Genomic DNA, 22,373 nt, shown 5'->3' with positions numbered 1-22,373 from the left:
TCTGCAACATTGTCAAGTCTATCCCATTTCTCCAGAATTGAATCTGTGATAAGGAAGGGGGGGGGGTGCGGGTTATCTTTTGTTTGTTGGCAAGAAATAAAAGTGAGCTTGAGGAAATTTAAAAGGTGCTCTGGAATCTTTACAGCCGGTTCTGATGAAAACATGATAAAGTTAAGTAACATTATTCATGGAAACATGTTTGACAATTTGGTCAGACCAACGGAGGCTGTGCTCGGAAAAATTACTATAGAAATATGAGAGAGAGCCCCAGACATAAATCTACACACCCATGGGCGCCTAATTTATAGGAATATAAGGGAGAACCCCCAGACATAATCCACACACCCATGGCCTAATTTTTGATAAAGAAGCCAGAAATACACAATGGAAAAAAGAAAGCATCTTCAACAAATGGTGCTCAAACTGGATGTCTGCATGTAAAAGCATGCAAATAGACCCTTATCTTTCACCCTGCACAAAACTCAAGTCCAAGTGGATCAAAAACCTCAACATGAAACCAGGCACACTGAACCTGATAGTCCTGAATGGTAAACTATGAAAGGATTAAGAAAACAAGGCTGCCAACCTCTTTATGAACTGTATTCATAGTTTTATAAAATTCCCAGTCTCTATATGGCCCACATTTAGGGTTTAAAATTTTATTTTGAAACTAGATGCTTTGATTCAAATATTGCAATTTTTAAGGCTAAACTTAACAGGAATGAATATTCAAATCCTAATCTTATAAAAGCTATTAACTTGTAAACTGTTAATGATTATTAAATCATACAAGTTAATAGTTACCTTATAAATAATCAAATTATTTAATGTGTTCAGAACTATACTTGTAGTCATGCTAAATACAAATGTTATTTATGTACAGGAATAAGTTTTGTTTAGCCTTCTATGTATATGATATATATATATATATACATACACACAGATATATATCTATATATGTATATATATAGATATAGATATACACGTTTTCAAGGTCATGCCTAAAGTAAGTAACTTTTATATAAGTTGTTTAATAAGTGTTAAGATTTTTTTATGCTGGCCTATCCTATTACCTGGGTACCCTGTCCATTTAAAAGGCAAGCTCCACCCACTCCCAATTTCTCTCTTTCTATCTGTCTCCCCACTGAGGCAAGCCTGCCTTGGGCTCTTTCTCTCTCTCTCTTCCTGCTATCCTTCTGAAGAGGCAGCTTTTTGTCTCTCACCCCCTTCCCTTTCTCTCCTCTTCCTTCTCTCTCTCTCTCTCTCTCTCTCTCTCTCTCTCTCTCTCTCTGTTCCTCTATTTTTCTCTCTTTCTCTGCCCCCCATATCCCCCATACTTTCCCTTTCCATACCCTCCCAGTACCCTCTAAATAAACTCCATACCCAAGCACTCTCTGCATGGTGTGCCTGTCCCTTACCTTCAGCAATCCCCCACTTGCCATGGGACCTGCCAGGGTCACTCATGCCTTAAATTATAACAATAAGTCAAGTTTATTTAAAATAGATGGCCCTTAAAACTTTAAAGAAACCTGCTGAATATGGCATTTAAAGTGCTTAATGAAAAAGCCCTCCCATGATAGACAAAAATGTCAGCTCCTAGAGGCAGCCTAAAGTCTCCTCCAAAGAAACCAACTCCACCAGTACTGTGACAAGTGCTAACCACTGGACAAACTACTCCCTGTCTCTCCAGTTACAAGACTCCAGTCTGCAGTCCAGTGGACAAGCAGACTAAGGAATTGATTTTGTCTTGCCAAAGTAGGCTAGTCTCCCAAGCTCCTCACCCACAGAAAGTCTCTTGAATCTTCTGGGTCTGTCAGCTGAAGACCATTTCTGTCCTATGTGGCAGTTAATGAGTTAATGCTGTCCGGTGTGACCACTGAAGACTGAAGCCACTCATTCTCCATCTCCAGATTACTAAGATTGTCTAGGATGAGCTTAGAGTAATTGTCCAGGTAGCTGATAAGTCTCTCATTTAAATCAATACAGAGGCCCTTTGGTTTATACGTCTTCAAATTTATTCTTCTCAGATCTCTGGCCCATGTTGATGGCTAATCATAGCTGCTTCTGTTTAATAGCAGCTACCTGGCTGGTTCATTTCCAATGTTAAAATCAGGCCTTGCTGTTTCTAGAGCTGTTAGATCTCTTGGTGAAAGAAACAGACACAAAACCAGGTTTCAGTGTGACTTTTTACTATTTATTTAGAGGAACTTGCTTCGCAATGACTGCTCTCAAAAATCAACCATTTGTTAGAAATATTTCCTAACGCGAGCCTCCACGACACAAAATCCCAATCAAGCCAAATCAAAATAAGCCAAATTAAGAGATATCCAGGTTTAATGGGAGTTCTGCACTCTTGGGTGGCCCATGAGAGGGAACCAAGAAGCCGAGCAAAGGCAACCACCAACCACCGGGAGGAAGAAAAAGAAACCATGTGTTCCTCTTTTAGGAGTTCACTTAAATACTCTTGAGAGTGGTCCTGACCTCCCCCACCCAGGGAGGGGTCAGGACCTGGCCTTCTGGGATTTGGAGTCCAGAGTGCTAACTCTCAGGGTCGGGGGGGCTAGGATAGATGCAAGGATCTGGGGCCTAAACTCCCAACTTAACACCATTTGTGTCTTATGAAAATGATTGGATGGGAAAAAAAGAAAAGAAAAATATCCAAGCATATCTGTTAAAAACTATCTGGCCTTTTCAAACGTGTCTGAAAGAGGGAGTGAGGATTTAGGAAAGAAATAGACAAGAGACAAAAGAGTTGGGAGGGCATCCAATGAATACTATATCTGCCCAAATTTTTGTCTCATAAACTGTTGTGAGGAGGAGCAGGCTGCGTCCTGCTGCCCCGCTATCTTAACCCCCGAAATAACCACACAGAAATTGTATTAATTAAATCACTACCTGACCCATTATTTCTAGCCTCTTATTGGCTAACTCTCACATATTAGTTTAACCTGTCTCCATTAATGTGCATCGCCATTTGACTGTGGCTTACCGGCATGAGTCTAACCAGCGTCCGTCTTGGGCAGGAAAACCATGACATCTACCACTCTGACCTTCTTCCCAGCATCCAGTTCTGTCTACTCCGCGTTACCTAAGCTGCTGACCTATCAAAAGGCCAAGGCAGTTTCTTTATTCAACCAATGAAAGCAACACAAATACAGAAGGACCTCCTACACCAACAGCCCTTATATATCCCAAGCCAAAGGGGAGGGCAAAATACCACGATAGAAGGAACAAACAAGTGTAATTACTTCCTTAATTCTCAAAGCATCCAGTAACCATGCCTTAGATCAAACATCCTGTTAACTGGCCTTGAGGATCAAGACATCTACTAACCACCCCTTAGATCAAACAACCAGTTATTTGGTCTTGAGGACCAAGAACAGGTTTGAACATTCTAACCGTAAATCAAGATGGGATAGAGTCTAATCTGTGGCTTCTCACAGATATAATGTAAGTTGTAAAGGTTTAAAAGGTAGTTTAAGATTTGTATGCAATTTAAGATATTAAATTAAGAAATTAAGATATATTTAAACTATATAAAAGATAAAGCTTAAGGATGATACCTGATGCCAAGACTTCAAAACTTCAGAATTTTAAGATATCAATCAATGGAGTTCTGATACTTAAAAGTATTTCTCATTATGCTGAAAACTGTGTGTGTGTGTTGGAAAATATTCTGCTATAGAAAATGTCCTGCACACAGGGGGGTATTTAACAGTATCCCTGTACTCTGTCCAGTAGATGTCAGTGTGACAACTCCCTGAGGTCGTCATAACAAACAATATTCTAGTCATTACCAAATGCCTTCTGAGAGTGTGCTAGTGAGAACTACTGATCTCACAATTGGACATGAAAACACCAAAATTATCATGTTCCTATCATCTACTATATGAATGGATGGTGCAGTACAGTTTGTGAACAAGTAAAATATTTCAAGACTTTTTACAAATATAGGCTCTTTTCATCTTCTTTAAAACATCCAAGACTGGATCTACCTCTAACCTACTCAATTAGAATGCTGTAAAGGTAGAAGTGTGAAATAGGTGTTATTAGCATGGCCTCTCGGGACATCTATGCAGTTAACTGGGCCAAAGTCTAAGGCTGTACATAGTGGTAACCAGTTCAATGATAATGAATGTCTAATTCAAAAACCACCAGGGAGGCAATTCATTTACTCGCTAAGCACTTATTGTCACTCCATGAAGCACTTTTTAGAGCAGGGGAGACATGAGACAAAAGTTCCTGGACTAGTGGCAGCTAACTGTAAAGTCTACTTGGTGTTAATTTAAAATCTATAACCTGAAAGGTAAAAAAAGAAAAAGAAAATCTTATTCTATAGAAGGAGGAGGATTAGACATGGAGGAAACTTGACTACCATCAAATTAATTTTTTTATAGATGAGATTTATATAGGTTCAGCCAATCTCTACCCCCCAAGGATATGGTGTGGTATCTATAGAGGTTCAGGAGAAGATAACTGGGAGGTCTGGGGTATCAGTGTTACAGCTCTGAAGGGAAGCTCGGAAGGGAAAGGTATCCTAGCCATTGGAAACCAGGCAATACCTACAGCTCTTTTCCAGTGGGGGATGCTTTTTCCTCAGGAATAAGGCTCTTCTGCTCCTCTCCAGGAGAAACATTATAGCTCTGTTCTACTAAGGGGGCTTCCCTGCAGAAATGTAGCAGTTCTGTTCCTGCTCCAAGGGAAGTTGTTACTTTTCTACCCCACTCCACTCCCAAAAAAGAACCTTGTTAAAAAAGAACCTTGTTACCTAAACCTTATTCAAGTGATTCATTGGGGGTAAAGGGGAGGATCCAGGAGAGTGGCTGCTTCTGCCAGGGTAAAAAAAAAAAAACAGTTTTAAACTGAACAGGTACAAACAGAGTTTCTTAGGGGCAGAGGTTTTCCAGGGTTTTCCAGGGTGTAGATTTTCAGGGTAGGAACTGGTTGGATTTCAAACCATGAGTTTGGACAAGCTTTGAGATTGGCTGGATTTTGTGCTCAGGGATTGGCTGGTCTTTGTGCTGAGTTGGTCAGGTCAAGGTGTGTTTCAGGGTCAAGGTGTGTTTCTTTCATTGGCCCTTTTTAATCTTTTGATCTGGTTTCAGGATCAGAGTGTTTTTTTGGCTGACTCTTTTACCTTACGTGGGAGGAAGAAAGGAAGGGGAGTGATGCTGTAGTTCTATTTCAATTAAAAGCTTTTTAAAAAGAAGAAAAAGTATTTGTTATTCTAATAAAGTATACAGACTTTTTGCTCGTTTTTGTTTAAATTTTGTTTCTTCAGGAAAATCTTAATAACTTTGACACTACATCTTTCCTAAATATCAACAACAAAAGACACTTTTCAGTTCTCCTTGGGAAAGAGTAAAACACTCTAAAAAGTCACAATTTTGCTGTTTTTATATATGTGTGTGCATACACATACACACATAGATTGTATGTAACAATAATAAAGAAGCTATCAATTTGAGAACTGGCACACAAGGAATTCAAAAGAGGGTAGTTGGGAAGTGTTGGAGGGAAGAAAGGGAGGGGGAAAGTGACGTAATTCTATTTCAACATACTAAAAATAATAAAGTAATAACTTACTTGAAAGGCTCTTCATTTTAAAATCCAAAAAAAAGTTCACATAATCCCATTGTAAAAGGTAAAGTCAAACCTATTAACGGCATTTAACAAGATGAACTCTTTTCATAAAAGACCCAAGAAAACTCAAAAATCGACATGGAAAAAATATCACTATTGTCACTGAGGCATGAGGTCACACTACTATTGACCCTAGGAAAGATTGCCCCTGGCCTCATCACTTGTAAGCTTATCATCATTTAAAACATCATGTTTCTGATTCAGAACATTAGACCCTGGAGACTAGGGATACACAGTCTTATCTTGTACTTATGTTGCTACACCTAAAGGCCACTGGAGAACATCCGCACCATTAATCCAGGGGCTGTTGTATGTTATGAAAAGCAGGTCCACAAAGCCTCCGTTTCTTCTGAGGAACTGCATTATCCAGTCATTATCACACTGCTCATTGCTAAGCAAAACAACAGCCAGATGCTGCAGTTTTTGCGTCTGCATTAAATTTTGTGTGTAAAGTAACCACTGGGTGGCGTGGAAGATCTTTGTTTTTTCTCTTCCATTTAAAACAAGTACCACATTGTCCACATCTATGGAGAAGTAGCCAGGAACTACAGCTGGGCCAGTGATGAAACTGTAGAAAACAGACCACAGACTCCAAGCAAAAGATAAGCAAAATTCAACAAGCAAAAGATAAACAAAGCTAAATTTGATATCAAAACTTCTAATCACTTATATTCATTCTAGAAATGATATTTCTGCATTTCCAATACTTTTGGTTGAGAGGACCTTAAACATACTAAGATAGCATTTCAGTCGCTGAGATCCATGTCCAACCACACTTTTACCTTCTTCAGGCAATCTAATTATTATGCATTCAGGACTATGTATATGATCTAGAATGAAATTAGTGCAACAGAGGCCTGAAGAGGAAAGGAAAAAATAACCATTAGTATTGATATTTATAAGAATGTTATTTTTATATTTCATATATGATTACTCTGAGAAGATATGTGTGATGAAGGGGATAGCAGACAATTCCATGAGTAAACTATCTTATTTATAGGCAGAAGGACCTGAGTTCAAACCCCAACACCCAATAAAAAGCTGGTCTGAGAGATGAACTTAGTGGGTAAATGTGCTTGTCAACAAGCTTGGCCACTGACTTCAATCCCCAAGGCCCAGAAGTTGTCTTCTGACCTCCACATGTATGCCTACACACACACACACACACACACACACACACAGAGAGAGAGAGATGATGGAGGAGGGTCATCTGTCTATGTGTTACTTTCATTGGTTAATAAAGAAACTGCCTTGGCCCTTTGATAGGACAGAAAATTAGGTAGGCAGAGTAAACAGAGCAGAATGCTGGGAGGAAGAAGGCAGTGAGGCAGTCGCCATGACTCTCCTCTCCGAGACAGACGCAGGTTAGGATCTTTCCCGGTAAGCCACCTCCTCGTGGTGCTACACAGATTACTAAATATGGGTTAAAGCAAGATGTGAGAATTAGCCAATAAGAGGCAGAAGCTAATGGGCCAGGCAGTGTTTAAATGAATACAGTTTTCATGTAATTATTTTGGGTAAAGCTAGCCGGGCTGGCGGTGGGAAGCAGCCCGCTGTTCCTTTTACAGAATGGCGCCCAACGTGCCACTCCCATCACTACAGAGATTGAGATAAAGCTAGCCGGATGGGAGGCGGGAAGTGGCCCACCGTTCCTTTTACAGAGAGAGAGGGGGGGGAGAGAGAGAGGGAGAGGGAGAGGGAGAGGGAGAGAGGGAGGGAGGAATAGATCGGTAAATAATGTGTCTTTTTAAGGCTGTAGTAGCATGTGCTTATATTCCCAGGACTGGGGAGCTCGAAGTAAAATACTTGAGGATCACTGGGCTGTGTGTGATTTGTTATGGCAGCTACAGGAAACTATGGGTTATGTGGGAGAATTTTGGGACCCAGAGTGAAGTGCTGTAACAAATACTTAAACATGGGGGATTGGCTTTGGCATTGGGAAGTGAGAGAAGGCTGGAAGAATTCTGAAAAGTAAGTATATTAGAGTCTCTAAAGAAAAAAAGAACAGATGGAATAAGTACACATTAAAAGGGAATCTATTGTATTGGCTTATGGGGTACAATCCAGATAGTCCAACAATAGCTGTGTCACGCTGGAGAGGTCATGAATCGGGATTGTTTACTGCTCTAGTTGGCAGAATGAACTTGGGAGAGCGGGGCCTAAAAATGAGGCAGACTAAAGTCTCACGTAGTAGCCAACTTTATTCAGAGCATCAGACAATTTTTACTCTGAGGATTGAGAAGAGTCACCTGAGTAAAGTGTACAATCCCAAGGACAAGCTACATGGACAAAACCATGTTTTCCCATAGAATCACAAAACAAATAATAACCAGTAGTAGTGAATAATCTGAGGGAAATTTAATGCCTATCTGATATATAAAAGCACATTCTAAGAACAATCCACGCTATAGGGAAACAGAGATGCCTTGTTCACGTGGAGTTTTCCCACAATGCCTCAGAAACTCCTTACAGAGCTTCGTTCGTGGGTTATGTCCCTACACTGCACGTCTCCATTTGACACCGAAGGCCTGACAATATGGTGGAGAGCTGCCGCTCTTCAGACCCACAAGAGTCCTGAAGAAACTTGGTTCTTATACTGACAAAGGAACGCAGCAACCAGGATAGAGGGACTTGCCACCAAGATTGAGGGAGGCAGAGGCAGGCGGATCTCTGTGAGTTCGAGACCAGCCTGGTCTACAAAGTGAGTTCCAGGACAGCCAGGGCTACACAGACAAACCCTGTCTCAAAAAACAAAAAGCGAAACAAAAGACTGAGGGTGAATGATTGTTTTGACAGCACATAAACTAAAATTGGAGCCATACAGAGAAGATAAGCATGGCCCCCACACAGTGGTGACAAACAAATTCCTGAGAAGTTCCATATTTTTAACCGGAGAAGAAACACACCAAGGGCTAAAACACAAGCATCCAAGGAAAACCAGTTAAATATCAGAAACTAGAATTACAATCTTCTCAATCCAAAAACTCAATCTACAATGGTGCACTGCCTAAAACAAAGACTAGGGCAATGGTAGCACAGAGCTTATAGGAATACCCAATCAATAACCAATTTGAACTAAGGCCCATTCCACAAGATGAAAATCATACCCAACACTGCTTGGGTGACCAAGAATCTGAAACTAGACACCTCAGGGACCTAAGATAAAATCCAATAGTACTGGTCTAAAAATGAGTAGGGATGAAATGACTTCTGATGACATTCTGCCATACTCAGATCAGTTCCTTGCTCAGCCATCATCAGAGATGCTTCCTCCTGCAGCAGATGGGAGCAAATACAGAGACACACAGCCAGGCAGTGTGCAGAAAGAGAGTGATACCTTGAAACAGTTAGTCCTAATGGGATGTCTCCATCAAACCCTTCCCCTCAGAGCTCAGGGAAGCATTTGGAAGAGGAGGCAGAGAGAGTGTAGGAGTCAGAGAGGACGAAGGACTATAAACAGACTGCTCATTCATTCCCGGCTGACCAGACCCAAACGATCATACAGAAACTGTATTAATTACAACAGTGCTTGGCCTATTAGCTCAGGCTTCTTATTAACTAACTCTTGCTTCTTAAATTAACCAATTTCTATTAACCAATGTATTATAATGAGGCTCTGGCCTACAGGTAAGTTTCCGGCATCTGTCTCCTTCAGCAGTTACATGATGTCTCAGCCTTCTTTCCTCCTCTATCTCTGCTTGTATTTCCTACCTTGCTATATTCTGTCCTGCCATAGGCCAAAGCTAGGCAGTGGTAATAAAACATATTCACAGCCTACAAAGTGGAATCCCACATCAGAGGACACCAAGAGAACAAGACCCTCTAAATCAACATGAGCAAAGCTCAGATGAACTCACGGAGGTTGAAAAGGATGCACAGGACCTGCAAGGGTCTACACCAAGTCCACTGTGTATGTAGTATGGCTTCTGGTTTTATGGAATTCCTGAGTGTGCAAATAAGTGGATGCCTAATTCTTGTGTCTTGTCTTAGGCTGTATTCCTTCTGTTGGTTAGTCTCATCCAACTTTGATGTGATAGGTTTTGTTTTATCTTATTGTATTTTATTTAGTTGTATTAAAATGAATGAATGAATGATGAAAACCTAGCCTCTCCCTTCCCCCTACTTGATCCTCCCATTCAGCCCCCACCCACCCAAGACTACTAGAGTGAAAGTTAACAACTGAATTGTTACTTACACCTTTTGGAGAGGAAAAATCAGTTTTCTGCAATGGCGTGACCCTGGGTAAACCAACTACACCAACGCAGGCCTCATGTTCAGGAGTAGGTGACCGACATATAATGGACTCCACAGTTTTTGTGTGTGTGGTTTTATTTGGTTACAGATTGTGTTTTATTTGATTGGTTTGGGGATGGTTTGTTGTTGTACTTTTGCTTTTGTTTGCTTTTTTTTAAAGATGAATATGTAAGGGGAGAAGACCTGGAAAGACTTGGGGAGGGGAAGAATATGATCAAAATATGTTCAAACTATGCTTAAATTTTAAAATTGTTTTAAGTAACAAAAAAAAATCCACACAAACGTTAGGGCAAGCAGGCAAAAAAAAAAGTTTCTTTCTTCCATATTCTTGTGTGTGAGCTGTCACCAGAAGGTAGCAGCCACATTTAGGGTGGGCCTTCCTGCTTCAGATAGTCAGATCAATAATACCCCTCACAGGAGAGCCAGCAGCTTGTTTTAATTGATTTCAGTTGCTAAAAGTTAACGACCAAGATTAGCCATCATGGTATGGTGTAACATGAGGGCCAGCTTGTTGGGGTTTCCATCCCGCCCGATACCCCACAGCCAGCAAATCCCAAAGAGAAATCACACACAGGACTCCATAAGGTTATAAACTGATTGACCCATTAGGTCAGGCTTCTTGTTAGTTCTTATGACTTATCTTAACCCATTATGATCTATGTTAGCCATATGGCTTGGTACCTTTTTCAGCTGGGCCAGTTACATGCTGCCTCTTCGGTGGTCTGCGCAGGAGTGACAGAGGGAGCTTCCTGTGTCCCAGAATACTTCCAGTCTCTTTGCTCCACCCCTACTTCCTGTCTGGCTATCCCGCCTATACTGCCTGCCTGGCCAATCAGTGTTTTATTAAAATATAATTGACAGAATACAGACAATTCTCCCACACCAGTATGGTCTTTTTAATAAAGTCTAAAACAGACTAATTGAAGAGTGCAGGAGAAATGAGATACTTATGACTCATTCAGTGAGGAAGAGTCAGGTGAGGGTGAGGACACAGGAGAGAAAGCCTACACTGTCTCTAGTACACGCAGACTCTGGACACAGGAGAGAAAGCCTACACTGTCTCTAGTACACGCTGACTGTGGACACAGGAGAGAAAGCCTTTGCTGTGTCTAGTACACACTTTCACACGCTGAGGACACAGGACAGAAAGCCTACGCTGTCTCTAGTACACGCTGACTATCACACGCTGAGGACACAGGAAGCCTACACTGTCTCTAGTACACACAGACGGTCTCAGGCTGAGGACACAGGAGAGAAAGCCTACACTGTCTCTAGTACACACTGACTGTCGCAGGCTGACTGCTGGTAGAATGTGCATGGTAAAGGTAGGCGGGGCATGGAAGGAAACGGAGACTGTGTTATTAGAAATGAGGACAGAGAACTGTGCTGTAGAAGAGCCACAGACTCTGCCGGGCTGTGCCCCATTGGTATAGATGTGTAAAGCAGAATTTACAATTGGTGACCTTTTGTAACTGAAAATTTCTAAACAGTGTTAAATATGTAGACTGGTTCTCTCTCTCTCTCTCTCTCTCTCTCTCTCTCTCTCTCTCTCTCCTCTCTTCCTTTTCCTCTCCCTCCCTCTCCCTTTTCCTCCCTCACCCCCTCTTTCTGTGAATGCTGACAACCTGAGTTTGATCTTTGGAGCCCTAAGTAGGAGAGAATCAACTCCTTCAAGTTTTCATCTGACTTCCTTCTTGTAGGTTGTGGTGTGCACACTTGCACACATGCTTGCACGCACACATACTTGCACACACTAAATAAGTATAAATTTTAAAAAATTTAAAGAGAAGCTGAAGAGATGACTTAGTGGTTTAGAGTCTTTGTTGCTCTTGCAGAGACCCAAGTTCAACTCCTGCACCCACAGGATGGCTCACAACCATCTGTAACACCAGTTTCAGGAATCTGACATGTTTTTCTGATCTCTGCGAGTACCAAGCATGCATGTGGTACACATTCATACGCACAGGCAAAATATTCATTCACATAAAATAAATCTAAAAAAATTACTTTAAAAATGTATTTAACAATGCTCTCTTCTGTGCTAGAAAGAAATAGGGTGCTAAAATTAATATTTGCTAAAATAATAAGACAAACTATCTAATAATTCTGAGTCTACATAAAAATAAAACCAGAAAATTCAAAAAGTATCGTTGCTTTTGGTTAAAACTTATATATTCATATTGATTAATTTTTTTAGTTCTTATTTAATTTTTGACAGCTTTTAAAACAGTAAATAATCTTTTCTCAGGGAATAATAAATATCTTCTGCAAAAAAATAGGGGATCTGCTAAAATTCTTATTTAGAATGTTACTATGAGTAACAGTGTAGACATATTATTTCAGAGATACATGATCTACAAAATAACTTAAGATTGCATAGCTTGTCGGCCATGACATTTAATATACTATCAGCAACATCTGAGTCCTCTGTGAACATGAGGCAATGACTTCAATGCTGGAGAATTAGTTTCGCACAGGTCATCAACTGGCATTTGGGCACTCTACTGTTTCCCCGGAAACTAGTATATTTTCTATGTTATAGTTACTGTGATTCAGTAAGACAAATATTCAAAAATGGAGTTATAGACTTAAAAACTGCCAGGTTGGGTCGTCTTCTGCAGGAGACATACAGATACTATTGTAACCAATTCTAAGGAAACTCCTCCCTTCAGGACTGGGGGCATCTGCAGAGTCACCACAACCAGGGGAACATGGTTTGGGACATGAACAATCAGAATCCTAGTTGTGAGACAAGGTGTTCATATGTAGCCAGAACTGCACCCACTATAGTGACATTCTTACCTGCAGCCCAGAGCTGGGATTAGACGTCTGCATCACTACATCTAAGCTACAGTGTGGGTCTTTGTGGAAATAACTTAATTGCTATGGTCATATTGTAATGATTACGTATTGCTCAGAGGTGTGGGAGAAAGGGAACAGCCATCTAAACAGTACTTGTCCCAGATGAAATGTGGCTTGGCTTTCCCCTTGATAGCTTTGATATGCTGTGCATATTAATGGCGGACGATAAAAAGGGCCCGTTCCCTGTGCCTTCCTGCCTTCCCCTGACTGTGTAGCAACTCATCCTTCGTGTACAGTGGAGTGCTTCCTTTTGCCTTTCATGACAGATGTACACAGAAGCAGCTTGTAGTAGTTTCTCTGTTGCTGTGATAAGGCACAGAGCAGCTGGGGATGGAGAACTTCAGTTTGGCTTACGGTTGACAGTCCATCATCCAGGGGAAACAAAACAGGAGACCAGAGACAGGAGCTGAAGCAAGGACGAGGAAGGACCACTACTTGCTGTCTTGATCCCACGGCTCTTTCTCTTTCTCTCTCTTTTATTTTATTTTTATATTAATTTTATGATTTTTGATTAATATACTAGTTTTATAATTAATTTTATTTGTCATTAAAGTATAATTACATTACTCAACTGCTATTTCCTCCAACCCTTCCCAATCCCTCACAAATCCATCTACTCTTTCACTTTATTATTGCTGATATATATATATATATATGTATGAATAAACATGTAAATATAGCCTGGTGAGTCCATTTAGTGTTGCTTGAATGTATATATATTTAGAGCTAACCCTAGAACATTGGATATTGGATAACCAATTGGGGAGTTCATTTCTAGGGAAGGCTAATTATCCCTCTCTCAGAAGTCCTTAATTGCTTGTGGTGTTTCCTCTAGCCCTGCTACATAACCCAGAACGGAACTGCTCAGGGTTGGTATTGCTCAGTGGGCCGCGCTCTCCCATGTCAACCATCACTAGCCCACTATGAAGATAATTCTAATCCTTGAGTTAAGCTGAAAAAGAAAAACAAAAAAGTAAGTGCTGCACAATAAAACAATTGATTACTCACAAGTTAAGGGAAGAGAGACTTATTTGGGCTCCCAGGGCCTCAAGGACTCAGTGCATCCTGGCCTCCCATTCAATTCATGATTGTTGACTTTGAAGTGCAAAGGAGGCAGAGAGGCTTCAGAAGGCAGGCATAGGATAATGTGCTCCCAGTAAACAGCCCCAGGGACAAACATTCTCCACCTAGCCCCTACCTTGCAGTGTCCCCAGAAATGCCTAAAGAAGTTGTTGATGATGCCTAAGCATTCGCCACCCAGACAGACATGCTGCTGGAAACGTCACATATTCAAATGACAGGATTCTCAGTCCTGAAGAGGCATCTGTGGCACTCCCTCATCTCTTCAACAAACATACTTTGACTTTCCCAAAGTGGTGTGTTTAAATGGCAACACAGGAAGACAAGTTTGAACTTGACCTTTAAAGAAAAGAGTGCAAAAGCTGTACCCTGCAAACTGTGAAAGATAAGAAATGAATGACCCGGAGGAGAATCCCCACAGGGATCTCCCTGTAATCCACCAAAAGTGCTAAGAATCTGACCTCTTTCAAAAGGGGTCAAGTTCATCCTATTTGTTTCAAGGCTGCCCTTGAATAATCTGTTGTCTCTACCTTCTGTCTCACAGGCGCTTCAGTGGAACCTGCAGACTCTAGTTGTGCCCTCAGTTACTATGGAGAGAACTTATACAAATTATTGAAATGATTATGGAACATTCAGGCAACTTGGGAGTTTCACGAAAATGCTCAGTTTATTCGGGCTTTGCATCTACTGTGTTGCAGGCCTGTTGTAGGCAGCTGCCTATAGATTCTAGAATTAATACCACTTGGAAGTTTACAGAATTTGTAAAGCTTTTGAAAAATGCCTATTGTAGCACTTGAAAATACTCTGACACCGCTGATGTTGGATATCAAGGTAGAGAGGAGATGCTAAGGGAGTTCCAGTTTCTCCTGTCTAAAAGCAAGGGATTGAGCGGAGACAGATTGCACTGGAAACAGCAGCAACTTATTCAGGAAATATGGAAGTCCAAAGGGAGAAGGAAAGAGTAACAAGATAGACTTTTATTGTTCTTTAAAAGGCGGGTGTGTTCCCTGGCAGGCTCGCAGAGCAGGCGCTAGTCCGACAAGGATGGCTGTGGGTCCCTGCGGGTGGGTGCGGTGGACGGCAGAGTAAATGGACATAAGGCTATACATAAAGCTAAACATTTATTACTTAAAGAAGAAACAGGGAGACAGAGAGATAGAAATAGAGGAACATAAAGACATAAAAACATAGAGACAGAGGAGACACATGTGCACACGCCAAGACACGGGGGACAGAAGAGAGAGAGTTAAAATGGCGACGAGGGAGGTCAGAAGTGGCTGGGAGTGGGCGTGGTTAGCCCTTAAAGGGACCAGAGCATAAGGAATAACATTTCCGGATCCTTTTTATAATAAAAAGTAGAAGGTTAGACATTACAGTTTGAAGGAATTGGGGCGGCGAATTCTCAAGACTGCTTCCGACTGATTTGTGGGCGTCGTCTTTGTGGGGGGAAGAGATCCGAGAGAAGGCTGGATGCTTGCCGCATCCTGGCATAGTTGGTCTCTGCTCCCAACAGGTGTCTGTGGCATGGAAATGTTTATTGTTTCTTGTACCTGGTTAGGGTATTAGCAGAACAGAGGACAAAGTTAAATTAAGAAAAATTTTTTAGGACCAGGGAATTGAGGGGTATGTATCTGACCTGTTTACGGTGGGTTTTTTAATTCTGCTCCCTGGAACTCATAAGAAAAATAGAAGTTTTAGACATATACATTGTATAATGACTGTGACATATTCTTGTACAATGAAAAGTATTTTTATTTGTTGAGGCAACCTGGCAAAACCTCTCAGCTATCAGACTGTCAGAAATCTTTGAGAAGGATAAGATTTTACTTGAGTTATTGATTAAAAAATGATAGAGAACTTACTTGGTTGGCACCCAGAGCTACTCTTTTTGGTCCTCCACAGTCACTGAAGGTTGCATTTGACCTTTGCAGTTTAGTGCAGAGCCTGTCAGGCTTTAGAAGACCCGAAGAAATCTGTAGGAAGACAGGCTTACCTTACCCGGGCAGCTAGGCTGTCGATTCCAGTGATTCTGTCCACGTCTAGAAGTCTTTAGTTTAGGTGAAAGGCAGTTTTGCCCAATGGTCAGCATTTGGCAGTCGAAGCGAACTGCAGATGGACGCTGGTCTGTGACCATTTGTCTTCTGTCTTCTTGGAGGAAATAGAGTGCTTGCTAGGAGCCAACCTGTCTCTTTTTGTTATGAAAAGTTATTTTTAAATAATTAAATATTTAAATATTGCATTCCCCAGATCTCTGAGCAGTTGAGGCTGTTTATAAGGTATAGCTGCAGTATAGAATCTGTCTGGAAGGTTGGGTCTGAGCTTGACTGTATTAGAACAGCTTAATATTAAATAGAAGAGAGGTAAAAGTACATACCAGTTTAAAATATGAGACTTATGATTTTGTAGTCTGACATGAGACGTAATGAATAATTATTATATATAGAAAGATTGAACAGGAATTAGGCAAAGTGCATTCTTCTGATGGGCCCTATCAGAAGCATGTCACTATGCAAAACACCTGTAATCAGGGTTAACGAGAGGATTTCAGTGAACACCAAGGAGGGGGAGGGGAAGGCAGGACATACATAAGAATGGAAGAGCTTGGTCACGTGACCTGGCTCTTAGTGAATCTAGTGATAAAGTCACCTGACCCCAATGAACATGGCAGCGGCCACGTGTTGCGGGGGGAAAAGTTACAATTTTAAGCTTAATAAAGAGTGACCTAAAGGCGTGATCTGCCCTGTTGTTGAGCCACCATGCCGAACCACAAGCCGCAGAGGGGAGCAAAAGGCTGGAACCGAAAAAACTGTACCATGTCACGGCTGAAATGGAAAAGCCGCAGGTATTTTAAAAGCCGGGGGCTGCCTGCCATGGACAGTTGCTATCCAGAGTCTTGAATCGTGAAAACCCGCGAAAACAGACAATTTAAAGACGGATAAGTGTGGAGGATTTTAAGTTAGGCATATTTAGGCTGGAATGACTTACTTTCCCAGGTCAAGACCGTGAAAAAACTTGCAAAAACCATGGCATCTCGAGCCTACAGTGGGAATGGCTCCCCGTTTAGGTGAGATGCAAGCGACCATCCAGACATGTGCCCAGGCGTCCGAGGTACACATGTGGGATGCTATTGGCTGAACTGGATCAGCCATTTCGTCCGTGAGAAAGATGAGAAGGAAGAAAAGAATGAAATAAGAGAATAAGAGAACTGGGGGCCCCGGGTCCCCAGGTGCGGGAGTGCTGGGAGCTGGCCAGGCCAGCTGTCCCAGGCACGAGCTTAACAGGGGATGCAAGCCGTAATGAATGCCAGTGAAGGGGCGGAGAAGATCCCCCCCCCTCCGCCAAGCCTAAAAACAGTGGAAAAACCGGTCAATCCCGAGTTAAAAGGCTCAGTTAAGCTGGCTGGAGTGAGGAAACACATGATTAGAAGCTGGTGTTGTTTGTAGGAGTCATGGACAGGCAGACAGGACACGTGGGTCGGTGTTGAGAAAGTCCTCGGTCCCGATTCAATCCCGGAAATTGGAGCTCAGAGTCCGGCGGGTGAATCTCTCGAGTCCGCAGCACCAATTTTGTTCTTTAAAAGGTGGGCGTGTTTCCTGGCAGGCTCGCAGAGCAGTTGCTAGTCCGACAAGGATGACTGTAGGTCCCTACAAGATCTCCAGGGTGGCAGGCTGGTCCCGCCATCCAGGCGGGTGGGTGCGATGGACGGTGGAGTAAATGGACATAAGGCTATACATAAAGCTAAACATTTATTACTTAAAGAAGAGGCAGAGAGACAGAGAGGCAGAGATAGAGGAACATAAAGACATAAAAACATAGAGACAGAGGAGACACGTGTACACACGCCAAGAGACGGGGGACAGAAGAGAGAGAGTTAAGATGGCGACGAGGGAGGTCAGAAGTGGCTGGGAGTGGGCGTGGTTAGCCCTTAAAGGGACCAGAGCATAAGGAATAACAACTTTAGTAATGCTAATGGCCCTTGGTGGACAAAGGATGAGGGATTTTGTGTCATAGCATGAGCTTTTGGGCTCATTGACAGGTGTGAACTTGTGTGTGTGTGTGTGTGTACTTACATGGACTTACTTGCCAATGTATTAGGAGATCAGAGATCAATGTTCCTGTTCATCTTACATTGAGGTTGTACATTGCTGCAGCTCTACAGGGTGCTGCTGGGTCCTGCTCTACTGAGCTTCTCCTGTCTTCTCCTACAATCCAGGACAGACATGAAGGACTCACTAAAGTGTTTTGCCGACACATCAGGAGCCCAGAACAAAAGGGAAATCACTGATGTGCAGATGTATGAATAGTTCCCAGCTTACACTGGTGAATCCTGCTTTGGGTAACTGCTTTTCAGTTCTCTCAAACAACCTCATTACACTGTGATAAGACCATCAGGCACAAGAGCTTACTAAGTGTGTTCAAACAACACTAAGCTTTATGAAATGACACAAATGTAAGATTTACAATTAATAGAAGAATTAAATTCTAAGTTTTATATGTAAAATAGATTATTGTATTTTGACAATATCAACACTAAGTATCATTAAATCTATACTAATTGTAGAGGTAGAGTAGTAGAATATACATATTAATGATGAAAATATTTAATTTTATCTTAATATATACAAAGAAAATATAAATGCAATAGCTTTGAATTGAATATTTTTTAAATAAACAGCTCAGTACAACACTTAGAAGGATGATGCTTATATTCAAGAAGACCTGGTTTGATATGAACATTTAGAATTACAGTTACTTCACTTCCAGGAATAAAACAGATCTCCTTATAGTAATGATTTAGAGAAAATGCTGTGGTTCCCCGAGGGGTGCCAGTGGGCCACAAGGGGTGGCAATGGGCCATGAGGAGTGGTATCAAGCCACGAGGGGCAGCAAGTCCCAGGCAGGGAGCCATATGGGGCCTCTGTGGGTCCCAGGTGGGTGGGAGGCAGCGGGTGAGAGACCTCAGTGGGTCAGTGGGGCAGCTGGTCCCACAAGGAGCCCCAGCAGGTAACAGTAGGACAGGCACGCAATGCAGAGAAAGTGTACATTATAGTTTATTTAGTGGGTTATGGGAGGAGAGAGAGACAGATAGACAGACAGGGGGAAGAGGAGAGAAGACAGCAACAGCAGCCACCTCTTTCAAAGACAGATGGGGCAGAGAGTAAGTACAGGCTGGAAGTGGAAGGAAGATCCACTTGCCTTGACAGAAGGGAGGAGTGGGTGGAGCTTGTCTCTTAAAGGTACAGGACAAGTCAGTAGCAGGTCATAACATTCCCATCTCTTTCTTATAATAAAAAGGTGGGAGGTTAGGCACAACAGGTTAAAGGAATTGGAATGGCAGATTCTCAAGGCTGCTTCCTGCTTATTTGTGGGCATTGTCTTGTGGGGAGACCTGAGAAATCTGGGTGCTGGTCACATCCTGAGGTCTCTTTACTCCTGTCTGAGTCACAGCACCAATGCTATGGTTTAGATTTTTAAAATGGTGCTGTTCCCTGAGGGGCGGCAGCCAGCCATGAGGGGAAGCCAGGCCCCACTACCCGAGGCCTCTGTGGATCCCAGGTGGGTGGGAGGTGGCAGGTGAGAGATCTTGGTGGGTATCAGCGGGAGACCTTGAGGGGTGAGTCCCACGAGGAGCCGTGGCAGGCGAGAGCAGAGATGGATAGGCACACCATGCAGAGAGAGGATTTGGATATAGTGGGTTATGGAAGGAAAGAGAAGGGAGAGAGAGAAAGAGAGAAAGGAAGGGGAGAGAGGATGCCACAGCTACTTGTTTCAAAGAGATGGGGCAGAGAGAAAGAACAGGCTGGAAGCAGAAGGAAGATCTGATTGTCTCAGCCAGCGGTGGAAGGGGGAGTGGGAGGGGCTTGTTTCTTAAAGGGACAGGATAGACCATTACATTTAATTCCAGGCATAAAGTATTTTGAAATGTCTGTGACACTTTTCCTAAGACTCTTGGATGGCCCAAGTCCTAGGTCCCATAGTCACAATTCAATACTTTGAAGCTCCTGTAGTACCCCCAAGTTAATGAAAGGCAACCAGCCTGATTCACAGCATAAACTGGCAATTGGATTGGCATTCCTTTCAGAATCACACAGTTCAAACAAGCAGCTGAGAATTAAACATTAAAAAGCTTGGAAAAACAGCTGCCACCAATTAGCTAAAACTTGTGAACAAGAATAGCAAAATTGAAAAACCCAGAAAAAAAATTGAAAGAAGAATTCAACATTGACCTCAGTCACAAATAAATAAATCTTTAAAGCCGCATGCTTATGAGCATGTGTTATTGTGTGGGTCAAATAGTTTCTAACTTGGGGGGGGGTGGTGAATATATTTATAGATTGACTCAGATGCAGCTCTCCCTTGCTCCAAAGTAACGCTACATAGAAGAGTTTGGGGGCATCACCCACTCTTTCTTTACAGCCCAAAACCTGTTTCGGGCTCTTCAACCTACCCTGTCTAAAGTATGGGATGATGTCCAGCCCATGAAAGACCACAGAGTAGCCTCAGCAGCCCGTGGGTGTCACTGCAGTGAGCGTGTATGAAGGATTTCCCACTCCATCCTCTTCCTAAAGAGAGGCACGTGCTGCTGGGGGAAGGTGATGGGTTGGCCTCTGGGAATATAATCTGTGTACTTACAGATAAGCATTCCACAATCACTCCCATTCTACTGCTGTGAGGAATCTCCTCTGCTGTCATGCTGTATTGCTTCCACCCCAAAGGCTTCAGACCTATATTCCCTTGGGCTTTGCTCTCATCCTGCAGATATTGGAAAATCATCCTGAGGATATCGCGTCTTTTCTGCCCCATCGAATCTAGGTAGACAATGCTCTTCTTTCTTAAGTCTATTGCCACCAGGCTCCCGTGCACATCCAAACAAATTGACACCAGAATAAGTTCCTTTGCAAAGGGGTTTACTGCCTAGGTCCATCTTTTGGCTGACCTGTGGCCCCCATACTTTAATTTTGTGTAAAAGACAGTATTAAATGTGTGAACTGATGGGTACCCTTGATTTTGATTTCCTTCCATGAGAAGAGTCATGTAAAAATTGATGATGTCATCATTGAGCCCCTGAGCCTCCTGTAGTGTCTGCACATCTTCTCAAGTAATTTGCAGTTTGAAGGCACAACTCAATCTCATCTTGTGGCCCTGGGCCTAGCACACTACTGGTTTCCTCTTCCATGCTCACATCAAAGCCATGGTCCAGGCCTCTGCCCTTCCCTTGGTCTGCAAGAGCCTTTTCCTTGGCCTCAGGTATTGGTATTTTGCTGTTGAGAATGCCATTGCTGACACTGTCTACGCAGATTTGGGCCTGGGCCCCTCCAAGAAAGTCAGGCTGGGGGTAGTGTTCCCTACTGTCATCTTTGAGGTTTGTTCCAACTATCTCTTCTGTATCAGAAATTTTCCTCTCTGAACACCTCTTCTCCCTTTTGACTGGTGATGGGTCTTCTCTCAGAAGGGCACAGGTAGATTGTTCTGACTCAAATCAAATTGTTTAGATTTGTTAATTTGTCCTCCACATTGCCTTTGATCTTCTTCGAGGTTTTCACAGGGCTCGTGTGAACACTGTGAGGCTCAGAGCTCACATGATCACTGGGTTGAAGGTTTTTCAACAACTTTTGGTATTTTTTGTTGTGGTGTTTCTGAACAACTTCCTCTGCGTTGTAGTAGGAGTGTTTGTGACCCTCGCCACAAACCACAGACTTCATCAGTCACAGCCTCTTCCTGAGAGCCTCTGGCATACTCTTGGGGCTTTAGCAGTAGTCGACCCTCCGCCTAGAGTTTCTTTACCTGGTCCTTGCTGGGTTCTTCACACCTAAGGTCAATTTCACCCTTACTGTTTCACCTCTTCTGGGGCTCAGCTGGCATCTTGGTCTGCACATTGGTTCCTCTCTCTTCCTGGCATTTCCTCTTTTGGCCTGGATATTTAGGGTTCATGGTTCCATGCTGCTGGTGAGGTTGCCATATACAGGAACTACTCAGATTGCCTTTGCTCAGGTGTCTACTGTCTGCTGTGGTACAGCCTTCTGATTTCAAAGTCAAAGAGCAAATCAGCCTGGTTGTTGTCCTCTTTTTTTAAAAAAAAAATTAATTTTACTATCTGTGCATTGGTGTGAAGGTGTAAGAGGACCCGGAACTGGAGTTACAGACAGCTGTGAGCTGCCATGTGGGTGCTGGGAATTGAAATCCATTCCTCTGGAAGAGCAGCAGCCAGTGCTCATAACCACTGAGTCATCTTGCCAGCTCCAGTTTTTGTCCTCTTGACATCTGAAGGATCACTTAGTCCACTCGGAGGAGTTTTATCTACTCTAGTCCCGTTGGTCCAACGTCAGAAACTGCAGGGTAAGGAGCTCAGGTTTCCTCTGGCGCTGGAATCGGTAGGAATATGACAGACGGAGGCGACAGTATCAGAGTACTCTTCTTTCCGTGAGTCAATTCAATCTTGTCTTTGGGGTGGCAGCTCACCAATCGCACTGTGGAAAACTGTGGAGTTCAGGCACTGCCTTTTGTGTTGGGGAGAAGCGAGGCTCCAGGACACA

The 22,373-nt window shown here is 42.6% G+C and overlaps 1 non-coding gene and 1 pseudogene across 1 annotated transcript; one reads left to right on the top strand and one right to left on the bottom strand.

The window, feature by feature from the left end:
- The first annotated feature begins 8,423 nt into the window (after window positions 1–8,423).
- On the top strand, window positions 8,424–8,530 carry LOC125390121 (U6 spliceosomal RNA). Its single transcript, XR_007228656.2, has one exon. It is a non-coding gene; the product is annotated as a U6 spliceosomal RNA (small nuclear RNA).
- An 11,826-nt stretch (window positions 8,531–20,356) lies between these two features.
- LOC125389745 (sentrin-specific protease 2 pseudogene) lies at window positions 20,357–21,914 on the bottom strand (annotated as a pseudogene).
- Window positions 21,915–22,373: the final 459 nt, after the last annotated feature.

This window comes from Myodes glareolus, chromosome 26 (assembly GCF_982192425.1).
Source record: "Myodes glareolus chromosome 26, mMyoGla1.1, whole genome shotgun sequence".
Lineage (NCBI taxonomy): Eukaryota > Metazoa > Chordata > Mammalia > Rodentia > Cricetidae > Myodes > Myodes glareolus.
Note: the sequence above shows the minus strand (reverse complement) of the source record. Positions and strands in the feature narration are given on the sequence as shown.